Source organism: Glycine max, chromosome 8, assembly GCF_000004515.6.
Source record: "Glycine max cultivar Williams 82 chromosome 8, Glycine_max_v4.0, whole genome shotgun sequence".
Lineage (NCBI taxonomy): Eukaryota > Viridiplantae > Streptophyta > Magnoliopsida > Fabales > Fabaceae > Glycine > Glycine max.
Genome location: NC_038244.2, coordinates 26432093 through 26454748, shown reverse-complemented (window position 1 = coordinate 26454748; position 22656 = coordinate 26432093). Strand labels below are relative to the sequence as shown.

Here is a 22656-nt window from a genome sequence, read left to right as displayed (position 1 = left end):
AGAACGAAATTGTAATTAGAAGCAGGAAATGGAAAATTGCATTACATGAACAGTAGCATCCAAGCAGAAAAACGTAAAACCCTAAACAAAGCTCTGAATAATGAATGGCATAACAGAATAGCCTTCACGAATCCCAAGGCTGCTATTTAAAAAGAGTCACTCAAAGTCATAGGGCCCTATTACAATACTCTGGCCCAAAATGAAATAAACACTGAACCACATAAAATAAAATTGCAAAATTTCCTAATTAAAAATTGATTAAGGTAAGCGCTGCTTTATTTGCCTTCCTCAAGTCCACAACCAAAATCCGGATTAAGCCCAATGTTTCATTAATTCTTGAAATTAGATTAAAAACATCAAATTAGCTAAATGAGCCCAAATAATAAAACTGCCTAATTAATTGACAATTAAGACCAATCAATAATTAAAATGGTGCAAAAAGGGTTTAGAAAATAGAAGAAAATGATGGCACATCGTGGGCCTCTGCCAATCGTTCGGGGTTCCTATCACCCCCAGCAAAGTGATTCGACCACCGATCACCCGAGCCTTCATTGAGAAGTACTGCATGCCTAGGCAGACACAGGGTGACGCACCTCTGGGCGCGGGCGCACCGCCACCACCTCATCAGGCCAGTCCTGCTGGATCACTTGGCATGGAGCGTTATCTACAGCACTTGGTTCGCCAGCAGGCGGCCAACCACCGCGGACAGGTGCAGATACACGAGTGTCTCTACCATTTCAGCCGTAGTCAGCAGAGGTAGAGTTCCACCCCTTTTGTGTGCCCTACCCCGGAGCAGTTTGCGGCTGAGGTCGCATGGGTGGGAGACTGGCCCGATGCCCAGGCAGGGGAGGAGCCTACAGGATCCCCCGGTAGGATGGATGAGCCCCGCATGGACGAGGATATGACTGACTTGTTCGATTTCTTGGGAGGGAGCGGAGCCACATGACCGTGGGATCCCCAGATTCGTATTCTTTTCAGTTTTATGTTTCATCATTTGTCATTTGCATGTTATTTTATTTCTATGACTTGAGGGACTAACGTTTGTTTTTGTTGTTTCGATTGTCATTTGTTTTGTGCATACATTTTGTTTGGATTGTTGCGTTAGTGGTTATTTCATTATTGTCGATAATGTCTGTTGATATTCCGGAACTGTGTAGAGTTTTCATTTAGGAACGTCATCCTAAAATAAAACGAACAAACGTCGTGATAACACCAAGAATAGAAAAAGAAAGAGGCGTTGTGAACAAAATGTCATATCTGTATATAAAGAAAAGAAAAGAAATTTTTTGTATATAAACAATGTGTGAAAAGGGTTTTTGTATATAAAAAAATGTGTGATAAGAGTTTTTGTATATAAACAATGTGTGAAAAGATTTTTTGTATATAAACAATGTGTGAAAAGAAATTCTTGTATATGAGCAATGAGTGTATATAAAGAAATTTTTTGTATAAATAACGAGTGTATATTGAAAAAGGAAAAAGAAATCTTTGAAAAGGAATAGAGGTTTTATATAGACCATGTTGGTATAAAGAGAAAGAGTTTTTCAATGCGTGTGGATATAGAGAAAAAATTTTTTGTGTATAGGAATGTAGGTGTACAGAGAAAAAGCTTTTCTCGTAGATAGCAATGGATGTAAAGTTTTTTTGCAAACATGCATAGAAAAAATGAAACAAAAAGAAAAGAGAAAGAAAGACCTCGAAGGTCGGCATGTTATGGTCATAGGAAGCACAAATCATTCGTAGAGAGCAAACATATCTTTTGGAAACAAGAAATTGATGCTAAGAGTTTATTTACCAAAATAACCGAGATAATAATGGATGGATTCGTTGAACCAATGAAAGAACATAATTTGGAAATGTTGGGTCTACTTGCATAAATCCCAAGCCTTAGTATCACAATGCCATAAACTGGATGCTTGAGTACCCACCTACCTGTATGCATGACTAATTTTGCACGTTGTTTCCAAATCATCATTGTTACGCGTGCCTCATGGAAATAATATGTAAGTTTAACCCAAAACCGACACCCTGACACATGAATTTGTTTTGCCCCAAATATCAAAATCGAGCACGCACAATGAAAAGACCATGTTGAGACATAACCTTAAGCTACTTTGAACCTTGGCCCATGAAGAGAATCCTTATCCTTTCCCCTGAAGAGGAGGACAGTAGAATCTCCTCAAGGGAGAGCAGATAACAAATGCTAAAACCCGAATTCCCAATCAAAGATCGGAAGAAAAAAAAGGGAAAAGAAATGAAAAGAAAGAAAAGGAAGAAATGAAAAGAAAGAAAATAAAAGGAAAAGAAGGATTCCCGATTAAAGATCAGAAGAAATTAAAAAGGAAAAGATTGGAGGAAAACAGAATAATTCCCGATCAATAAAGGAAACCAAGAAAGAGAACAGAAGATCTTCGGACCAGATAAATTTTGGGCGAGTTAAATGACCGCATGCAATGGGAAAACCCATTTTGAAGTGGTTCTTCCTTTGGGATTTCCATTCAACGCCGCTCCCGACTGGCGATGTCCCGCCCCACATAAACAAAGAGGAAAAGACCGAAACACCCAGCTTCCTCTCCAAAAACACTACCATCGAGAAAATCCTATTGATCCGTGATCGCGTGTGTAATCTTTTGGTTCGATAGGAAATCATGTGCAAAATAAAGTCATGGTGAGGGTAAAACACTTACCTGTGTGAGTTTTTATACACCATGAGTGATTTTATTCCCAGTTTCAGTTTGACCCGATGTTTCCCTTGAATGTTCATTTAAAAGCTAAACGTTGACATCCTACCCTTCATTTTCGGTTACAAGGAAAACTATTTTGGCATAAGCATATTGTTTCTCTAAAATACGGTGCTCTCGTGAATGATTTATTTTTTCTTTGTTAAAGCATGTTTTCCTTTTAGGTGAAAGAACCCGGTGGACCGTTCGGTCCTAAAATCAAATCTTATTCGGAGCCCCATGAATTGATTGCCATTCATGCATCCTCCACCGTCGAGTCCGGAGCCCCACGAATTGATTGCCTAGCGTTGTTCGTGCATCCTCCACCATCAAATCTCATTCGGAGCCCCATGAATTGATTGTCGTTCATGCATCCTCCACCATCGAGTCCGGAGCCCCACGAATTGATTGCCAAGTGCTGTTAGTGCATCCTCCACCATCAAATCTTATTTGGAGCCCCATGAATTGATTGCCATTCATGCATCCTCCACCATCGAGTCCAGAGCCCCATGAATTGATTGCCTAGTGTTGTTCGTGCATCCTTCGTTATCAAGTACGGAGCCTCCGGTGAGGGGAAAATACGATTTTTTGTTATTTTCCCAATCGGTTCCTTCACCAAACATGTGTATACGTGTATATTATGTTATTTTTTTGTTTGTTTTGTTTTGTGTTGTGCAGAGAAAGAAGAAGGAGAGACAAGAGTCAATTATTTCAAATTTTTTTGGTTGGAACTATTGTGATTGAGATCAATTAAATCCCCATGATGAGCAAAGGATGGCCTTCGAGAATGATCATAGATTAATTACGGAAAAGGCTAAGACTGACGAAATCAGTGTCTTATCTTTACTTTCCTCCTATCTCCGATAAAAGGTAAGTAAAGAGGGGCAACTGTCATACCCTAATTTTGTCCGGGGACAATTGTTTGATGGCATGCAACCTTCGCTTGACCGCTTCGAGGAACTTGACACCCATCATTAAGCAATCCGTGAAGTTCCGCGACATGTGAGGAGTCGAAAGGAAACATTATTGTGCAATCTGTAAAGTTTCGTAACATTCCAGAAGGCGAAGAGGGGATGGTTGCGTAATCCGTAAAGTTTCGTGACATTACGAAAAGAAAACAAGTATCGTTACGTAATTCGTGAGGTTCTGTAATGTTACGGAAAAAGAATCAGCAAAAAAGGGGCAAATGGGGGTGTATTTAGTAAAATGGGGGGACCAAATATTAATTTTATGGGCATTTTCTTGCTTAAGGTGGAAGCAACCTAGCTCGCCTGGGCGAGCTAGGTGGCAACCACCTCCCCCGTTTTGTTAAAAAATGGGCTTCCGGGACACCCGTAATGCTTCCGTAAAATTCCCATAATCCTAAATAAGCATATTTCATTTAATATGGGTGAGAAGGAAGAGAAAAAAAAAATAAAATCAAGTCCTATAGGCTTCCGTAACTTTTTCGTAAATTACGAAAGAAGGGGGTGAACTTATCAAAATGGGGGGTGCAAATAGCAATTTTGAAATTTTGAATTGAGCCTTCCTAACTATTTTTCGAAGTTGGATTGCTTCTGGAGGAAGCATCCCAGCTCGCCTGGGTGAGCTGGGCGGCAACCTCCTCCCCTTTTTTCCTATAAAAAGGCAAAAGGGGGTTGTTCTAAGGGTCTCTGATTCCCTTGGCTATGCATTTCAGCTGTTTTGGGTGAAAAAAATTGTTTCCGTGAAGAAAATCCAAGGCGAGGTGCTTCCGTAACGCTTCCGAGAGGTTTCCGTAAGCAAATCCTTGGAGGTTTTCCTCCGTTCTTCGTCCGCTCTTCATTCTTCAACGGGTAAGTTTCCAAATCCAAGACTTTTAATTCATTTCTTGTTTTTTGGTTCTCATCTTTATTTCGTTCAATATCAGTTTCTTTTTCTTCCGTTTTTAACAAGCTTTAACCGATCGTTTAAGTCGTTTTCTCACCTAATAAATGATAAAATGAATTTCAACCGATCATTTGTGTTGTAATCCTGTTTAATCACTGTTAAAGTAAAATCTAACAGATCGTTCATGTTGTAACCTCGGTTAAACCAAAAAGAGCAAAATAATAATAAAATAATCAAAATATTTTTGAATAAAATAATAAAAAGAATCAATCAGACGTTTTTCTTTGGAAGTTTTCTTGGATCAATTGACTAATAACCAAAGTGAAACTAAGGCTGAAATCAACTCACAAAATTAAGCTTTGTCCGCAAAAATCACTGAAAACCGTTTTAAGGTCCAACGCCTTAGAACGGTCCTCTTTTCTTTTATCGGTTAACATGGACCGTTCAAAAGCATAAAAAATCAACACATCATTTTACTACCTTTCGAAAGAACTACGTAGGTTTGATTTCCTCTTCGATGGAGGGTACGTAGGAGCAAAAGCCCCGCTTTTGTCGAGCTCAAAAAATAAATAAAAAAAAGACAAAAAATTTAGATACATGATTTCACACAACTCTAATCTAAGGCTGTTGTCCTTTGGGACAAACGTGAGAGGTGCTAATACCTTCCTAATGTGTAAAGATAACTCTCGAATCTGCAATATTCTTTATGACCAGTTTCCTTTGGTTTTTCTAACGTTTTCGTTTCAATAAACGTTGGTGGCGACTCCGTGTATTTTCCTCCCATGAAAGACGCACCTGTGAGCCTCGCCTCGCTCGCCCGCAAAAGGGTAGGTTGCGACAGGCATTCTCATATAAAACCTGTTGAAGACCTAATCATGGCTGAAGAGCCAAGAAGAGTAACCCTGGAGGATTATTCGAGTTCTACTATGCCATAATTCTTCACTAGTATTGCACAGCCAGAAGTTCAAGCTCAAACAATTACATATCCTCCTTCTTTGATACAGCTAATTCAAGATAATCTGTTCCATGGTCTACCCAATGAAGACCCTTATGCTCACCTGGCTACCTATATAGAGATATGCAATACTATCAAGCTGGCCGGTGTGCCTTTGGATGCAATCAGGTTGAGTCTGTTCTCATTTTCTTTAGCTGGAGAAGCTAAGAGATGGCTTCGTTCTTTTAAAGGAAACAGTATGAAGTCATGGGATGAAGTAGTAGAAAAGTTCTTGAAGAAGTACTTCCCTGAATCGAAGACTGTAGAAGGCAAAGTTGCCATCTCTTCCTTCCACTAGTTTCCAGATGAATCGTTGAGTGGGTGATCGAGGTCGTACCCGAATCAAATAAACATTAATGCGGTATCTAGGAAGTGATCCTAGGTCGTCTCCCAATGAGCAATGGTCTACCAAACATCATAACAGATAGTAATAAAACAGTAACGAATTGGGGGAGGGGTTGTTTGTTTTTGTAAATTAAACAGCAAGCAAATTTGAATTAGAAAATAACAGAATTAAAACATGTTGTTTCCCTTTGATTCACAAGCAAGTCTCTTATCCTAGGTTACGAGAATTTATCCTTAATCAGTTCAACCACTTAATCCAACCCTGAATTAAATTAGTAAGCAAAAATTAACATAAGGCTGTCATTATGTGATTAAGCAACACATACACCAATTAATCATGAACGAAACTGATCATTAAGCATGAACGTAAATTAAGCGCAGAGACAATTAATCAAGCACTAAGCATGCATGGATTAATAGAAACAAATACATAGTAATTGGTGAAGAGGAAAAACTGATTAGAATTCAATAGTAATAACAAAACCTCAAAGAGAGATGTGCTTGATCCTCAAGAGAAAACAACGCTGGAGACTTAGCCTTCCATTAATCAGTAGAAAACGAAATTGTAGATTGAAGCTGAAATGAAATTGCAGAAAATGAATTTTATTCTACGTGAACAGTGCGCATGAACAGTAAAAACTGGAATTCTAAAATCCTAGAATTATTCTCCTCTCCCAAAAACTCCTCAACTAAAAACCTGGTGCTGTTATATATGTCCTCAGCCCCAAAGCTTACAAATCTATTCTAAGTCCAAGCCCATAAACGAAATAAAATAAAATCTGGACAAGATAAGATAAGATTGGATGAAATAAAATCTGGACGAAATAAAATCTAGATGAAATAAAATCTGGATAAGATAAGATTTGATAAAATAAAATTGTCTGCTCTCTTCAAGTCCAAGCCCAATTTTTGATTCAAGCCCAATTGCTTATAATTCTCCTGAAGTTAAATTAAAAACACAAAATTAGTCAAGTAGGCCCAAATGATAAAACTGCATAATTAATTTGACAATTAAGGCTAATCAGTAATTAAAATGGTGACAAAAAGGGTTAAGAAATAGGAGAAAATAATGACACATCAAATCCCCCCACACTTAGCCTTTTGCACTCCTGGGAAAAATCAAAAAGCAAAGCAAGGAATAAATCCAGAGACATTAAAGAGAAACAAACAAACACAAAAACAATTACATATTTCTCAATGAATCTCAAGGAATGAAAGGAATAGGCAACATCCAACACGTAGAGAGTTAAAGAATCAAGACAGTCATGAAAATCATCCAAGAATCTCAAACATGGCAAGATAGTCAATCAGCTCAAGAATGAAAAGTGATAAAGCCTCATAAGATATGCACTCTATCTCTCAAGTGTCTAGGCTATTGTTTACTCTCAAAGCACCCATGAAAACAAACACCACATAGACTTGGCAAGACTCTAAAATTGACAACCACACCACAAACACATTCATATGAGGATCAAAAGGTGTTTTAAGGTTGTAATGGGGCCAAGGACAAGGTAGAGGAAAGTAAGGGATAAGTAGCTAAAACCCAAAGGAATATAGGAGCAATGGGGAATAAGTGAGAATTAAGAAAAAGTAGTAAACCCCAAAACCAAAATTAAAAATTAAGCATAAAAAGTAAACACAAAACAAAGTCAACCAAGTCCTCAAACCAATCCAAGTCTTCAAACCAAGACCTCATGTATTCAACTTCATTCTTTTTCTATTTTATTTTTGTTTTTATTTTTACTTGAACAGTAGCAATTGAAAGCAATTGAATAATAAAGCAACAATTAGGCAATATATGTATATACATCAAGCATGGCCAAAATACATCATCAAGCATGGCCAACAAAAACATGTCATCCAATGAAACATACCCCCCCCCCCCCCCCACACACTTATTCCCAAAACAATTCCTAAGCTCCAAAATTCCTTAAAGGTAGGGTAATATCATGGTTTTTCACTTAAGGCTTGTAATGAGCTTCAAAACAAAGAAAAAGGAACATAGGCTCAAAGGGGCTATCAAAGGAATTAATTCAAGGTAGGCTCATTTGGCTAGAGGCTTATAAGAACAAAATGCCTAAATCATCTCCCAACATGCATGTGAAGCAAGAAGTATTAACAAGAGTCAAGCCAAGGCTATTGTGCAAGCAACCAATGGGGTAAAACCCCCGGATAAAAATGGGGGAGGTTGTCAAATTTTCCACCAAGGGAAAATTTTTCATTTCCAATTCAACTTTTCAAACTTAACTTGACAAGAGGGAAAAAACAAGGATTTCAATTCCCAAAAAATGAACAAGAAATCCTATTTCAAAAACAATTACCCATTACCTGTACATAACCTATATAATTCAAAGAGAATCATGCAATGTTGTACGCAAAAAATAAAACCAAAATAACAAAATTAACCTAGAAAACCTAAAAAAATTAAACTAGAAAACCCAGAAAATTAATCTAGAATACCCAACAAAATCAACAAAATTAAAGAACAATCTCCCCCCCCCCCCCCCCCTTAAACAACACATTTTCCTCAATGTAGCACAATCACAAGATCAAGAGCAATAAAAAAAATCAATAAAATTGGACAAGTGCAATAAAAGTAAAGAAGGAGACAGAAAAAAAAAACTCCCTAAGTCATGGCGGAAGAGAAGTAGGGTGAAGTAAGGAGGTCTCCTCCACCACTACATCCACTAAGGAGGGATTTGTGAGGAATGGTTTCAGTCGGTGTCCATTGACCTTGAAGTTCTTATCTGTGGATTCACTTTTGATCTTAACTATACCATAAGGAAAAACATTAGTCACCACAAAAGGACCAATCCACTTTGACCTCAACTTACCACTCATGAGTCCGAGCCTAGAGTTATACAATAAAACTTTCTATCTAACCACGAAGTTCTTCTTAGCTATCAAACTATCATGGAACATCTTGGTCTTCTCCTTGTAGAATTTGGAATTCTCATAGGCTTCTAAACGAATCTCATCTAGCTCACTTAGTTGCAACTTCCTTTCCTCTCCAGCTTGATCAATAGAGAAGTTACAGGTCTTTATAGCCTAGTAGGCTTTGTGCTCTATCTCTAGAGGAAGATGGAATGCCTTGCCGAAGACAACCCGATAAGGCGACATTCCTATGGGTGCTTTGTAGGTAGTCCTATGTGCCCAAAGAGCATCATCCAACCTGGTGCTCCAATCCTTTCTGTTCGGTTGCACAATCTTCTCTAAGATCCTTTTTATCTCCCTGTTTGAAATCTCAGCCTGCCCATTAGTTTGGGGGTGGTAAGGTGTGGAAATTCTGTGCACGACCCCATACTTTTTGAGTAAGGAATACATGGATCTGTTACAAAAATGGGTGCCCTAATCACTAACGATGGCTATAGGGACTCCAAACTTACAAAACATATTAGATCTAACAAAATCTACAACAGCCTTAGCATCGTTAGTTCTGGTGGGTTTGGCTTCCACCCATTTTGAAACATAATCAACAACAAGGAGAATATAAACAAAACCAAAAGAGACAGGGAAAGGCCCCATAAAAATCTATACCCCAAACATCAAACACCTCACTCTTAATTTTATCATTTTGAGCTTTAGATGCTAAGGGAGGAAAAACATAAGCAACCAAATAATTCACAATATTAGCAAACCAGGGAGTGGGGAAGGAATCAGAGATACTATACAGAATGTACAAAAGGTCATCCAGAAAATCATCCCAAATGGGTGAGTCCTCAGACGCACGCTCAATCCTACTCAGATGGTCAGCCACGAGGTTCTGTGCACCGCTCCGATCGCGGATCTCCAAATCAAACTCTTGGAGCCAAAGCATCCACCTGATTAATCTAGGCTTTGATTCAGCCTTCTTCAATAGGTACTTCAGAGCTGCTTGGTCAGTATAAACAATAACACGAGTGCCAAGTAAATATGAACAAAATTTGTCAAGAGCAAAAACTATCGCTAATAGCTCCTTCTCTATGGTAGTGTAATTTACTTGAGCAGCATCCAAAGTTCTGGAAGCATAGTTGATCACCCGAGGCAGCTCATCAATCGTTTGAGCAAGGATAGCCCCCAATGCGTAATTGGATGCATCGCACATTAGCTCAAATGGGGCTGTCCAATCAGGTGCCTGAATGATAGGGGTGGTAGTCACCGCACGCTTGAGGCAATCAAAAGCCTTTTTGCATCGGTCATCAAAATCAAAATCCACCTCTTTTTGCAGCAGATTGTATAGTGGAAGGGCCACTTTGCTAAAATCCTTGATAAAGCGCCTATAAAATCTTGAATGACCAAGAAGAGAACGAACCTCTTGCACACAAGAAGGGTAAGGAAATTGTGAAATAACATTTGTTTTTGCAGGGTCTACCTCTATGCCCCTACTGGAAATGATATGCCCTAAAACTATACCTTGTTCTACCATGAAGTGACATTTTTCAAAATTAAGCACAAGGTTAGTTTTAATGCATCTACTAAGAACTCTATCCAGACTATCCAAACATGTATCAAAAAAGGATCCATAAACAGTAAAATCATCCATAAACACCTCTATGCAACTCTATAAAAAGTCACTGAAAATGCTAAGCATACACTGCTGGAAGGTACCAGGGGCGTTGCATAGGCCAAAGGGCTTCCTCCTATAGGCAAAACTACCAAAGGGACAAGGGAATGTGGTCTTTTCTTGATCCTCAGGAGCAATATGAATTTGTAAATAACCAGAAAAACCATCAAGAAAACAGTAATGAGACTTACCTGCCAAGTGCTCAAGCATTTGATCAATGAATGGCAGAGGAAAATGATCTTTCCTGATTACCTGGTTCAGCCTCCTATAATCAATGCAGACTCGCCAGCTGTTCTGCACTCTTGTGGGGATCTTTCATTCTTAATCACTGTGAGGCCTTTCTTCTTAGGAACCACTTGGATTGGACTCACCCACTGGTTGTCAGAAATGGGGTAGATGATTCCAGCTTGTAAGAGCTAGGTCACTTCCTTTTTCACCACATCTTGAATGACGGGGTTGAGTCGCCGCTGTGGCTGCCTCACTGGCTTAGCTCCATCCTCTAAAAGTATCCTATGCATGTAGGTAGATGGGCTTATACCAGGAATGTCTGCTAAAGTCCATCCAATGGCCTTCTTGTGCTTCTTGAGCACTAGCAACAAATTCTCCTCTTGCTCAGCATCAAGGGAGGCAAAGATGATCACTAGAAATTTATCCTCCAAGTAAGCATACTTGAGGGTTGCTGGTAAGGGCTTCAACTCTGGTGTGGGTGGTGGCTGAACAGTGGGAGGAACCAGGGTAGGAGAAGAAGAAGGTTCCTCAGCCTGTACCGCATAAAGCAAGTCATAAGTATATGTACTTCCTGCAACATGGTTAGTGCATTTTGACTCTAAAATATCAACATCAAGAGGTACAACACCAGACTCAAATTCAATTTCACTCTTAGCATAAAAATCAGATACAAGATCAAATTCAAACTCAGATTCATATTTAATGCATAAGGAATGACAAGTATGTAGATCAGATAAAAATGGATGTTTCCTACCATTAAGAACAGAATCAAAATCAAACATATAATCATCAACAATTTGATCAATTATCTCAGCACGAAAAATAGAATGATCCTCAGATGGATGTTTCATGGCATCAAGAATGTTAAAATGAACAACAATATCACCAAATTCCATAGACAATGTGCCAGCATAAACATCTATCTTGGTTTGGGCTATTTTCATAAATGGCCTGCCTAAAATAATTGGAACTGAACCATGGGAAAATCCCTCTTCCATATTAAGAACATAAAAATCAATAGGAAAAATAAGTTCACCAACCTGAACCAGCACATCCTCTATGAAACCTACGGGGTAAGCAACACTTCTATTTGCCAAATGAATCACCACATCTGTAGATTGCAAAGGTCCAAGAGATAAAGAATTGAAAATGGACAGAGGCATGAGACTAACTGATGCTCCTAGATCTAGCATGGCATTCTCAAATTTACTGTTCCCAATAATGCAAGGTATACAGAAAGTACCGGGGTCCTTACATTTCTCAGGAATGTGAGGAACAAATTTACCTATCAATGCTGACACATTTCTACCCATGCTAATCCTTTCATTGCCTTTGAGCTTCCTTTTGTGGGTGCACAACTCCTTTAGAAACTTGGCATATCTTGGAATCTACTTGATGGCGTCTAGCAGAGGTATGTTCACCTCTACTTTCCTGAAGGTATCCAAAATCTCCTTTTCCGCTTCTTCCATTTTTTTGTTTGGAATTGCTCTAGTTGGGAATGGAAGAGGGATAAGAGGCTGCTGCAAGTCAGAATTACTAGAAGAAGGTCCACCTGCATGAAAATTTTCTTTAGGAAGCTTTCTCTTTTGTGCAACTATCTCATCCTCTTTTTCAGGTGTAGAATGAAGCTTGACAGGTTCAGGTGCAGGTGCTGCTACTGGTGGAGGCACTTCAGTTTGCTTTCCAGACCTCAAGGTGATGGCACTCGCATTTCTTGGATTCTACATAGTTTGTGAAGGCAATTTGTCAGAATTTTGGGACTAAGCTTGGTTCAACTGAGTAGCCATCTGCCCCATCTGATTTGTCAGACTCTGAATGGAGGCTCTTGTCTCTTGCTGAAATTGCATATTCTGGATGGTCATTTGCCTCACTGATGTGTCATCATTTTCTCATATTTCTTAACCCTTTTTGTCACCATTTTAATTATTGATTAGCCTTAATTGTCAAATTAATTATGTAGTTTTATCATTTGGGCCTACTGGATTAATTTTGTGTTTTTAATTTAATTTCAGGAGAATTGTAAGTAATTGGGCTTGAATCCGGAATTGGGCTTGGACTTGAAGAGAGCAGACAATTTTATTCTACCAAATCTTATCTTATCTAAATTTTATTTCATCTAGATTTTATCTTATCATATCTAGATTTTATCACATCTAGATATTATTTTATCTAGATCTTATCTAGATTTTATTTTATTTATGGGCTTGGACTTAAAACAGATTTGTAAGCTTTGGGGGCTGAGAACTATATAACAATACCAAGGTTCTAGTTTTAAGCTCTCTCTCTCTCTCTCTCTTTCGTTTTAGTTTTTTTTTTGTTTTGGAGAATAATTCTAGTTTTCTTCGTTTTCTACTACAATTCCGTTTGCTATTGATTAATGGAAGGCTAAGTCTCTAGCGTTGTTTTCTCTTGAGGATCAAGCACAACTCTCTTCGAGGTTTTATTATTACTATTGCATTCTGCTCAGTTTTTCCTCTTCACCAATTACTTTGTATTTGTTGCTATTAATCCATGCATGCTTAGTGCTTAATTAATTGTCTCTGCGCTTAATTTACGTTCATGCTTAATGATCAGTTTCGTTCATGATTAATTGGTGTATGTGTTGCTTAATCACATAATGAATGCCTTATGTTAAATTTCGCTTAGTAATTTAATTTAGGGTTGGATTAAGTGGTTGAACTGATAAAGGATATATCCTCGTAACCTAGGATAAGAGACTTGCTTGTGAATCAAGGGGAAACAACATGTTTTAATTATGATATTTTCTAATTCAAATTTACTTGTTGTTTAATTTACAAAAACAAACAACCCCCCCTCCCTCATTCGTTACTGTTTTATTACAATCTATTATGAGCGTTTGGTTGACCATTGCTCATTGGGAGACGACCTAGGCTCACTTCCTAGATACTGCATTTTTAATGTTTATTTGATACAGGTACGGCCTAAATCAAATTTGGCGTCGTTGCCGGGGAGTAGTGGGCCAAAGGTTCATAATAGTGTTTGGTTATCTAATTTTGTGTAGCGTTCTGTTTTGCATTTCAATTGCATTCCCTGTTTTAGCGACTGATTCAACCTTTTGTTTTGCTGTGAACAGTGTTAAACAGTGATTAGTGACAAATTTTGCAATTTAATTAACGATTTTTGTTTTGATAGTTAGAGTTTTTATTTTTGGCTGAATTTTTGTGTGGTAGCTTCTTTTGATCCATATTTCGTGTGCAAAATACCAATAGCACTTAGTGTGGCAGTATTTGAGAGAGACAAAAATTTTGGGAACTTGTTTTTAGCAAAACTTCAAACGGCCATAACTTTTGCTCCGGGTATCAGAATAACTATTATTATATATGCATTTGGGGTAGAAAAAAATTTCCCATACTGTGGCAACCAGCTAAAGGGGTCTCCCAAACTCCAAAAATCAGGTGTGGCTGCATGAGACTTTCTATCAGTACACGTGCCACCGGCAGGGCCAGGATTCCAGCCCATACACGTGGCCTACTACGGAGCAGTTTGAGGTTGCAGTAGCATGGCCGGAGGATTGGCCCGAGGATCAGACTAGACTCGCCGGTGCTCCTGGAGGTGAGGACGAGGTTGAGGATGATTAGAACATGGCGGACCTGATAGATCTTCTCCTGTGAAAGAGGCAGGGACGGTTGTTAGTTGATGAATACGACTAACTTTTGTGTAAGAAATCTGTGAAAATTGTATCTAACTCCTCCATTTATGGTTATTTTGTAGTGTTGTAATTACTTTTTGTTAAATATAGGTAATAAATACTTAGTACTCCCATTTTGTGTATTTAATAATCATTTCCTTTCAATTTCAAGTTAATTAGGTAAGTTTGTGAAGTGCTGATTTTAATCTGCTCGCTAAGCCAATCTGCTGGCTTAGCAAGCCATCCGCTGAGCGCACCTCTCTTGCGGCTGAGTGCGAGGAAGAATCTAGAAGAAGGATGAGCTGGACACACGCGCTAAGCGAGAGCTCATCCTGCTAAGTGCTCCACTTGCATGCATCCGCTAAGTGAGAAGACGAGCGCCAAGCCGAAATTCACTTATGTGTGCTAAGCGAGGCAGACATGCGTTAAGCTCACAAGCACCAACAAGGCCACCTATTTAAGCCTGAAATCAGAAATGGAGATGGAGTTTGGGCTATTCCTTGAGCTTCTGCATTTTTAGAGATTTCTAAAGAGAGAAAGGTCCAAGTTCCAGAGAGTTTCGAGAGCTTTAGTTGTGCGAAGACTAGTAGAGAACTAAGCTTGAAGATGACGGTATCCTGAGAGCATGAGATGAGTCTGTGAGTGATTGTGAGGTTCTAGCGGTGGAGGAGACATCCCCACTACTTGCATTTCTTCAATCCTTCATTTTTCTCTTCTCTTTGTTGTAAAGAAAGCTACCCAAATATGGAGAGCTAAATCCTCTGTTGGTTCTTCCTTGTACATACTTGATGTAAATACTTGTATATCTATTTAATGATGTTTTATGTGTTCTCTGTGCTATTAGTATGTCATTTCAGTGTGTTTTTGCCTTGATCACGTAGATGCATGCTTTGTTAGGATCATTCAACAGTGGAAACTGGTCTGATTCTTAGAACTTGATAGGACAAGGCTAGTTTATCGTATTATCATGAGGGATCGGGGTACGATAACCTATATGTTTATATGTTTGTCTTAATGCGGTTCTGGTCGAGTTTAGTCCTACAAGAGGAATTTGAGGATGATGCTTGATCAGGATTAGGCTAGACTATCGCGAGGGATCAGGGTTTAGCATTTCAGGAGACACCATAGAACACACGAGCATTGTTAAGTAGAGAATATCCTTATAACATTAGGCACCTAATAGGAAGACCAACACGTTGTCTACTTGTCTTTACACATCATTACTCACGTGATTTTCCTTTTTAATAGTTAGTTTACATACCTGTTCATAGTCTAGACATATCTTTTCATACTAGACACCTATTCACTGAATATAGCTTTACCAAGTAACACAAGTTCCTCGAGAGTTTGATACTAGGTTCTTACCATTTTATACTACTTGCGCGATCCGGTGCACTTGTCGGGCTCGACCAATTTTTTGGCGCCGTTGCCGAGGAACTTCTTTCTATTTGGAAAGTTAGTTCAGTCCTAGGTGTTTATTCTTTATTCTTTGATTAACTATGAATATTTGCTCTCAATTCACAGTTGGTTTCCTCTAGAACTGGATAACCGTTGTTTTTGTTAGTGTTTTATATGAATAGATCTCCCACAGGAAATTTAGTTGCTTTGGACTTGGAGATTCAAACTACGTTAAGAAGGAACAAAGCCGAGAGGAGAAGAAAACTACTGCAAGACAGGACAATAACTTCCATTCTAGAGGAAGAAGCTCATTTTTTTTATTCTACATCATCTGACTCACCATCATCAAGGGAATCCGTGACATATTTACCAGAAGCCGTTATCATGGCTGATGACCACCAGCAAACGGTTACCCTTAAGGACTACTCAAGCAGTTCAGTACCACAATTCTTTACTAGCATCGCACATTTGGAAGTCCAAGCTCACAACATAAACTACCCTTATTCTTTAATTCATTTAATACAGTGGAACTTATTCCAAGGATTACCAAATGAGGACCCCAATGCACATTTGGAAACATTCATTGAAATCTGTAACACTATAAAGATTGTAGGCATGCTAGATGAAACCATCAGACTCAGCCTATTTTCATTTTCCTTGGTAGGAGAAGCCAAGAGGTGGCTCTATTCATTTAAGGGTAACAGTCTGAAGACCTGGGAAGAAGTTGTTGAGAAATTTATGAAGAAATACTTCCCCGAGTCAAAGACTGCGGAAAGGAAAGCTGCAATTTCATCATTTCATCAGTTCCCTGATGAATCCCTAAGTGAAGCATTGGAGAGGTTTAGAGGTTTGATAAGAAAGACCCTCACCCATGGACTCTCTGAGCCAACCCAGCTTAACATATTCATAGATTGGTTGAAGCCGCAATCTAAGCAGCTTTTAGATGCTTTTGTAGGGGGAAATAAAACTGAAACCCCTAAAGAAGCAACGGAGTTGATTGAAAACATGTATGCCAGTGATCACGCCATTCTATGTGATAGAGTGCATCAACCCACTAGGAAGAGTTTACTAGAGTTATCATCACAAGAAGCTGTGTTGGCACAAAATAAGTTGCTCTCTAGGCAACTTGAGATATTGACAGAAACCCTGAGTAAGTTGCCAACTAACTTGTCTAATGGTCAACCTTTATAGCCTTCTGTTTTTTAGGTCATAGGTTGTACCATATGTGGTGGTACTCATGAATCCGGTCTTTGCATTCCTTTTGAAGAGCAAACGCAAGAGGTTAGCTACATGGGGAATCAACAAAGGAAAGGATACAATCAAGGTGGATTCTTAGGTTTCCAGCAGGGTCCTTACAACCAACAAGGACAGTGGACATCACACCCTGGTAATCAATTCAACAAAGACCATGGGGGACCTTCCAACAGGCCGTCTCAACAAGGGCCTAACATTTTTCAGAGGACAATCAAGCTGGAGGAGACTCTGACTCAATTCATGCAGGTAACCATGCCAAATCACAAAAGCACTGAGTCAGCATTGAAGAACCTTGAGATCCAGGTGGGCCAACTAGCCAAACAATTAGTTGAAAAGTCATCCAATAGCTTTGGGGCGAACACAAAAAAGAATCCCAAAGAGGAATGCAATGTTGTGATGATAAGAAACAATAAATGTTTGGTAGTTTAGGATGAGGATAGGGTGGCTTTGGAGAAACAAATTGTTGTAAAGGATGGCACTGAGAAAAAGAAAGAGGAGGTAACAGATGTGACAAATTAGGAGAGTGAAAAACCAATAATGGTCGAGGAGAAAGAAATAAACGACCAAAGAAAAGAAATAGAGGTAGAAAAAGAAAAAGAAAATGAAGAAAAAGAAAAGTTGAAAAAAATAAAGAAGGGAAAGAAAAGAGTAGAAATGAGAAAGCAAGAGGGAAGAAGAAAGAAAAAGCTTCAAATGAGGATACAGAAGTACCATATCCTGTGGTACCTTCCAAGAAGGACAAGGACCATCATCTGGTGAGATTCCATGATATTTTTATGAAACTGGAATTAACTATGCCTTTTGGGGAAGCTTTGCAACAAATGCCTCTCTACTCAAAATTTCTAAAAGATATGTTAATAAGGAAAAACAGATACATCCACTAGGAGAATATTGTTGTGGAAGGCAACTGCAGTGCTGTAATACAGAGAATTCTTCCACCAAAACATAAAGACCCTGGAAGTGTTACTATTCCTTGTTCACTATGGGAAAGGCTCTCATTGATTTGGGAGCCAGTATCAACCTAATGTCACTCTCCATGTGTAGAAGGTTAGGAGAGTTGGAAATCATGCCCACGAGAATGACTTTACAACTTGCTGACCGATCCATCACAAGACCTTACGGGGTAATTGAGGATGTTTTGGTAAGAGTGAAACATATGGTCTTTCCAGCTGATTTTGTGGTCATGGATATGGAGGAAGACCATGAGGTTCTAGTCATTTTGGGACGTCCCTTTATGTCAACGACAAGCTGCATAATCGATATGGGAAGAAAGACACTAGAGATGGGTTTTGAAGATCAGAAGATCAATTTTGATCTTTTCGAAGAAAACAAGCCGATGCCAGAGCATAATGTTTGCTTGCAGCTGATGGAGGTTGAAGAAGAAGTCCTGAAGGTGAGGACCAATATTTAATCGCCCATTGAGGTAAAAGCGTCAAGCTAATGACGTTAAAGAAGCGCTTCCTGGGAGGCAACCCAGTTTTAATATCTGCTATTATGTTTATTTTATGCATTGCATAATGTGGAACTTGCTTCATAATCATTACATTGGGGTATATCATCTTGTTTTTAAATGATAGATATAAGGGTTTCAAATTCTTGAGTAAAGGACTGAAATAGAACTTAGCAATTTTTTTCAGAAATTCAGTCCTTTCGCTAAGCAAGAAGACGAGCGCCAAGCCGAAATTCACTTATGCTCACTAAGCGAGCCAGACTTGCGCTAAGCGCACAAGCACTAACAAGGCCACCTATTTACGCCTGAAATCAGAAATGGAGATGGAGTTTGGGCTTTTCCTTGAGCTTCTTCATTTTTAGAGATTTCTAGAGAGAGAAAGGTCCAAGTTCCAGAGATTTTTGAGAGCTTTTGCTATGCGAAGACTGGCAGAGAACTGAGAGTGAACAGGAAGCCATCCTGAGAGCATGAGATGAGTCTGTGATGGATTGTGAGGTTCTAGAGGTGGAGGAGACATCCCCATTACATGCATTTATTCAATCCTTCATTTTTCTCTTCTTTTTTTGTAAAGGAAGCTTCCCAGATATGGAGAGCTAAATCCTCTGTTGGTTCTTCCTTGTAGGTACTTGATGTAAATACCTGTATATCTATTTAATGATGTTTTATGTGTTCTTTGTGCTATCAGTATGTCATTTCAGTGTGCTTTTTCCTTGATCACGTAGATGCATGCTTTGTTAGGATCATTCAACAATAGAAACTGGTCTAATTCTTAGAACTTCATAGGATAGGGCTAGTTTATCGTATTATCACGAGGGGTCGGGGTACGGTAACCTAATTGTTTGTATGTTTGTCTTAATGCGGTTCTGGTCGAGTTTAGTCCAACAAGAGGAATCTGAGGATGATGCTTGATCAAGATTAGGCTAGACTATCACGAGGGGTCGGGGTTTAGTGATGCAATCCTACCCCGCAAGGGCATTGGATAGAAAACTCCAAGTAGATCGGGCCAGAGATGCAAGAGAAGGCCCTAGGATTCTTATGAGCCTTAGGGTAGATTTCGGGTCCATGGGCTAAGTACGAGCCCACTTATCTTTGTAAATATTATATTAAGGTTTCATTATTTTTGGGCCTTGTATTTAGGGCTCCATAATGTAGGTAGGGTACCCTAGAAATATAGGATTTTTCAGCCCTTGTATTTTAGGGCACCTAGACTAGTTTTTGTATTAGGGGTAGTTTTGTAATTTCACATGCACTAAGTGGATATTTGATGTGTGTGGTTGGAAATAAATTTAATTGAATTGGTAGAAGCCCAATCCAATTAAACAAGTAAAAAGAATCGCTTGATTCAACCTTAGAAAGAACTACGTAGGTCTGATTTCCTCTTCGATGGAGGGTACGTAGGAGCAAGAGCCCCGCTTTTGTCGACCTCAAAAATAAAAAAAATAATAAAAGTTAAGGTAACACAATTTCCACAATTCTAAAAATAAGGTTGTTGTCCTTTGGGACAAACGTGAGAGGTGTTAATACCTTCCTCAAACGTAAATACAACTCCTGAATCTGGAATATTCTTTATGACCGGTTTCCTTTGGTTTTTCCGACGTTTTCCAGAAATAAACATTGGTGGCAACTCCACGCATTTTCCTCCTTTGGAAAACGCACCCGTGAGCCTCGCCTCGCTCGCCCGCAAAAGGGCATGTTGCGACAGTCTTGGGACGTTAGAAATGGCTTTGGAAGAAAGAAAGAAGAAGAAATGGTGTTTTTCCTAAGCTACATGAAAGCAAAGGCTGAAATGCTTAAATGAGAAATGCTCTCGGGAACGAACGAAAGCTTCGCGCACACTCCAGATATCTTCTCTAAGAGCCCAACGGTCAGATCGTGGACAAGTGTCTTGTGAAGCTACATACCAAATTTCGAAAAGATCCAATGGTTAATGAAGGTTGGGCAGCATTTTTACCGAGGCAGCTAATGTAGCTTCCTCAAGAAGCTTCATTAAGAGGCTTCCTCAAGAAGCTTCCTCGTGGCTTCTTTGAGAAGCTAGATCCTTATCTACCCACACCCCTCTATTAAATAAATTAACCTCCTTGAAAATAATTACGGATAAAATAACACAACAAATACAATCAAACATCAATCATAATTATTAATATATATATATATATATATCAGGGTGTTACAACTCTCCCACCCTTTTAGAAATTTCGTCCTCAAAATTTACCTTACTCAAACAAGGATGGGTGAGCTTCTTGCATCTGACTTTCTAATTCCCACGTGGCATCTTCTCCTGATGCACCTCCCCAGATCACCTTGACCAACGGAATCTCTTTCCCTCTTAGGTGTTTTGTTTGCCTATCCTCAATCCTCAAAGGCAATGTTTCATATGTCAAATTCTCCTTCACTTGTACATCATCCAATTCAATCACATGGGATGGATCACGGATATACTTATGGAGTTGAGACACATGAAAGACATTGTGAAGATTAGAAAAAGACGGGGTAATGCAATTTGGTATGCCACAGGGCCAACTCTCTTAAGAATTTGAAATGGACCAATAAAGCGAGGTGTTAGTTTTCGGGATTTCAATGCTCGACCAACCCCAGTCCACGGAGTGACTCTCAAGAATACATGATCACCAACCTCGAATTCCAGATCATTCCTCCTCTTATCATGATAACTTTTCTGCCTACTCTGAGCAGTCCTCATCTTTTCTTGGATTAACTTGACCTTCTTTGTGGTTTGATGTACCACTTCTGGTCCTAAGGTAAGGCCTTCTTCGAGCTCTGACCAACATAGGGGTGTCCTACACCTTCTACCATACAAAGCTTCATAAGGAGCCATGCCAATGGTAGAGTGAAAACTGTTGTTATAAGTGAACTCTATCAATGTAAGAAAATTCTCCCAACTTCCTTTATGCTCTAAGACACACACCCTCAAAAGGTCCTCCAATGACTGAATGGTCCGTTCAGTTTGGCCATCAGTCTGAGGATGGTAGGCTGAACTTAGTCTAAGCTTGGTCCCCAACGCTCTGTTCAAGCTTTCCTAAAATCTAAAGGTAAGCCTAGGATCTCTATCAGATACTATGCTAGATGGCACACCATGTAATCTGACAATCTCACTTATATATAAGGTGGTAAACTTCTCCAAGGAAAATCTGATATTAATGGGAATGAAGTGAGCAGACTTAGTCACTCTATCAACAACAACCCAGATAGAATCTAAACCTCTAGGGGTTCTAGGTAGTCCTACCAAAAAATCCATGGAAATACTGTCCCACTTCCACTGACGTATCTCTAAGGGTTGTAACTTCCCTGAAGGTCTTTGATGTTCTATCTTAGCCTTCTGATAGACTAGGCATGCATACACAAACTCACTAACCTCTCTCTTCATGTTGGGCCACCAAAACATCGTCTTTAAATCCTGATACATCTTGGTAGCACCAGGATGGACGCTCAAATTACTCCTATGTCCTTCCTCTAAGATCATCTTCCTAAGTTGAGGCACATTGGGAACACAAATCCTATCTTGAAGTCTCAAAACTCTATCCGATCCAACCTTGAAACTACTGTCCCTTCCTGACTCTATAACCCCTAACTGAGTCCTTAGAAAAGGATCAATCTTTTGGCCTTCCTTGATATCACCTAGTAACTCACTAGTGATCCTCAAAGTTCCTAATCTTACACTATTAGGAGTAACCTCGTATGCAAGACTAAGGTCTCTAAACTGTTCTAGGAGATCCATCTCCCTAACCATCAAAGCAGACATATGCAGAGATTTCCTACTCAAAGCATCAACCACTACATTGGCTTTACCAGGATGGTAACTAAGCTCAAAATCATAATCCTTAAGAAACTCTAACCATCTCCTTTGTCTCATGTTCAGCTCCTTCTGACTAAACAAGTATTTAAGGCTCTTATGATCACTAAACACCTCGAACTTAGAGCCAAACAAATAATGTCTCCAAATCTTAAGGGCAAAAACTACAGCAGCCAACTCTAGATCATGGGTGGGATAATTCCTCTCGTGAGTCTTAAGCTATCTAGAAGCACATGCCACCACTTGGCCATTTTGCATCAACACTCCCCCTAAACCCATCTTTGATGCATCACAATACACCTCAAATGGTTCTCTCGTGTTAGGCAACACTAGCACTGGAGCGGTCGTCAATCTTTCCTTAAGGATCTGGAAACTATGCTCACATTGGGTATCCCACACAAAAGCTTGACCCTTCGAGT

General features: G+C 39.2%; 1 pseudogene; it reads right to left on the bottom strand.

The window, feature by feature from the left end:
- LOC113002351 (uncharacterized) overlaps positions 1 to 22656 on the bottom strand; it is a 56752-nt pseudogene that overhangs the window by 5697 nt on the left and 28399 nt on the right.